The sequence below is a fragment of the Mirounga leonina genome, unplaced genomic scaffold (genome assembly GCF_011800145.1).
Source record: "Mirounga leonina isolate KUSES-001 unplaced genomic scaffold, KU_Mleo_1.0 Mir_114, whole genome shotgun sequence".
Lineage (NCBI taxonomy): Eukaryota > Metazoa > Chordata > Mammalia > Carnivora > Phocidae > Mirounga > Mirounga leonina.
Genome location: NW_023270265.1, coordinates 53,224,868 through 53,228,561, shown reverse-complemented (window position 1 = coordinate 53,228,561; position 3,694 = coordinate 53,224,868).

The window sequence follows — 3,694 nt, the reverse complement described above, 5'->3', positions numbered from 1 at the left end:
CTGTGGCTGTGTGTCTCTGTGGCTGTGTGTCCCCGTGGCTGTGTGTCCCCGTGGCTCTGTGTCTCTGTGGCTGTGTGTCCCCATGGCTGTGTGTCCCTGTGGCTGTGTGTCCCTGTGGCTATATCCCCGTGGCTGTGTGTCCCTGTGGCTCTGTGTCCCCGTAGCTGTGTGTCCCCGTGGCTCTGTGTCCCCGTGGCTCTGTGTCCCCGTGGCTCTGTGTCCCTGTGGTTGTGCCCTGAGTGAAACAGGCCCATGTCACCTGCATGAAATGCAAACCTGGGCCCCAACTGGAGGATGAATTTGCACATCCAGGTGCATCTGTGTGTGGGTCTGTGTGGCCATGCAGTGTGTGTGCACGCACATGCAGTGACCAGGCTCTTAGAACTTTCTGGTAGACTAATCTCCAGGTGGCCCTGAGCAATTCCAGCCTGTGGCGCTTGCCCGAGAGGGACCCTCTGTCGGCTCTGAACAAAGGCTGCAGGCTCCTAGCTGCTGCTCAGCTGGGGCCCCTCTCGGAAGCGGACGGCCAACAGTGGCTCTGTCCTGGGGAGGAGGCTTTGCTCTTTACAAGGCTCCCCACAGGGAGAAGGCTGGGGGCACGGGGTACACGCAAGGCCCTGGGGGAGGTCCTACCTGGGCAGAGGGGCCCGTGGTCAGCAGCGTCCTGCAGCTCTGGGCCCAGTGGCACACGAGCACTCAGGAATGTGGAGGGGAGGTCTCTAATCAGCAGGACGTCCGGTGCTGTGCGTCTCTAATCAGCTCAAGAGCCTGGGGCTCAGAGAGGTTAAGAATCTGCCTAAGGGCCCCCAGCTGGTTCTCCCTCTGACCCTCCTCCCTCTCATGCTCTCTGTCTCTCATTCTCTCTCTCACAAATAAATAAAATCTTAAAAAAAAAAAAAAGAATCTGCCTAAGGGCCCCCAGCTGGTAAGTATTCAGCCAGGATCTTCAGCCAGGCTGACCTACCTTCAAAGGGGTGAACTGTGGTGGCAGCCCAACTAGGAAGGAAGGAAGGAAGGACATCCGTCTGCTTCGGAGAAAGACTCGAGGTCCGGCGGGGCTCATAGTGGACCTGGGATGGACTTCTGTGAGCCTAGAGTGCAGGCTAAGGGCGAGGACCCAGAAGTCCTGCAGCCTGCCCTCCCACCCTCGTCCGGCGCCCCGCACAGCACCCTGGAACCGAAGCTTCCCCCGGTGGCACGTTGGCGAGGGGCCGTGGGGCCTAGGGTGCAGAAGCCAAGGGAAAGATGGGGCAGGACGCGCCACCTGGTGGGCTGTAGAAAAAGCATCCATAACGACCTTCCTCGGAAGGAAGTGAGGGGTCCAGGGTCCCTCCAGCCAGGACCACCAGTAAAGAGCCTTGGGGAGGGACTCGTGATGCTGGATATCACTCAGCAGGGCTGAGGCCAGGCCAGGGCTCCTGGCAGGAAATAGTGCGTCCCTGGGAAAAGAGGCCCCCACGGCCCCTCCAGGGCCCCGTCCTGGGGCTCCCCCGCACCCACTCAGGTCCTCACTGCACCCTTCCGCGATGGCTCATGCCTGCCAAGGGAGACGGAGTGGGAGACCCTGCAGCTCACCCTGCCCTGATGAGTTCCTTCCCTGCAGCCCCTCCCCCAGAACCTGGAGGCCAGGTGAGACGAGTGGCCCCTGGAGGGGACCAAGCCTCAGCCCCTTCCCTTACCTCTCCTGGACGGCTGCAAGGCTGGCTTCTCCCTCGGCCTGGAGGATGGCTGCTCTGGGGGGCTAATGAGCTGCTGCGTTCAGAGCGGTGGGGCCTGGTCTGGGGAGGTGCAGTGTGTCCTGGAGTCAATCTGCTGGGCTCTGTGAATTTCGACTTTGCAGGAAAGCCCACGTTGCTTTCCAGCCAGGCCGTGGCTGTGTCCTGCAGCTGTGGCATGGAACGCGGCGGCCACGAGGTCTTGTCAGGCTTGCTGATTCCGTCCAGCTGACTGGGTCTCGAATTCACGTGTCCCACGAGATGAAGGAGGGGCTTCCCTGCGGTCCCGCTCACCGCGTCCCCCTCTGCGCCTTAGCTGTTCACCGTCTTCCCTCACTTTTTCTTGGGCTGTTTGGGTTTTTCTTACACTTTCATAAATAATGTACTTACAGGGCGCCTGGGTGGCTCAGTTGGTTGGGCGGCTGCCTTCGGCTCAGGTCATGATCCTGGAGTCCCGGGATCGAGTCCCGCATCGGGCTCCCTGCTCGGCGGGGAGTCTGCTTCTCCCTCTGACCCTCCCCTCTCTCCTGTGCTCTCTCTCATTCTCTCTCTCAAATAAACAAACAAACAAACAAATAAATAAATAAATAAATAAATAAATAATGTACTTACAAAACACCGGGTAGTGGTCGTTTGGAATTTGTGTATGTTATAAACACCTTTATCGCTAAGAATACCGTTCTGTATATTTGACAAGGAAACAGATTTGTAACTCCGGGAGGTGACAGATATTAATTAAACTCGTTGTGGTGATAATCGTGCAACATATACACTTACCGAATCATTGTGTTGCATGCCATCAACAGTGTCCTGTCGATTCTATCGCAAACAAACGTCTTCCCCGGTGAGTGTCCTGCATTTCCACATGGTGCTTTTAACGAGTGTAAGTTTTAAATTCTCATGTAGTCACTTTATGCAATATTTTCTTTTTTGGTTAATCTTTTTATGTCTTGCTTAAGTCCTCTCTTACGACAAGATCACAAAAATAATTATCAGATATTTTCATCCAGAAATTCTACTATATATATTTCTGCTCAAATCTGTGTCGTCTTTCTCTTATTTTTATTGGTTTTAGCCTCTTGCTCTTTTTCTAAGTGGGACACTTGCTTTCTTAACCTTCCTTCTTTTCTTCTGTTAAGGCTCCATGGTACCCTCTTGACCCAGGCCAGGCCCTGGGACTCTCTGGCCCACAAGCTGCAGTCCTTGTCCTCAAGGGCCTTGGTGGGGCTCCTGGAGGCGTGTGGGGGCCAGGCTGCCGCTCGTGGCTGCTGGTGGGGTCTGGGTGGGTGGGACTCTCAGGCTTTTTCCCATAGGACACAGGTCAGACGCGCCAGTGTCGGCCCGCCATGTCCGGGTACCTGGCCACCACCCCAAAGCTGGGCCTGTCCCGGCCTCATGCCCTGACCTTGTAGACAGAGCTGTTTCCTAAACGAAGCATCTGGAGTAATTCCTTGCTATGTTCCAAATGGGGTTTCCAGAACCTTCTGGGCTTGCTGGCGGGCTCCCAGGATGATGTTTCTCAGACACGTGATGCTACAGCACATGGTTCTCCAGCGTCTCTGAGGAGCGCGAGGAGACACTCCGTGACCCCAGGGATCCGGCGGCCCTGCCAGGGTCCTCGCGGGGGAGGAGGCCTGGGATGGAATCTGCCCTGAAGAGCCCCTCTTTGTCCACGGGCCTTGCTGCAGCGTCGAAGCACGAGGCCCCTTCCAGGCTTGGGGCCAGTGGACATGTGGGCCCCCAAAGGGGGTTATGATGGGGCTCAGGAAAGGACTCGGGTGGGCTCCGATACGTCCGTCCTCCTGCCAGGGTCACACTCTCCTTCTTACTGGCCAGCAGAGGGTTCAAAGTGCAAGTCAGCAACGTAGTGGGGACTGGAGTGTGGAGCTTTGAGTCTCAGTTCACAGACAGAAGAAGTAAAGCCCTGTGAAGGCATGTCCAGGCACAGGTCTTCTGCTCTTGTTCATTCACTCATTCAT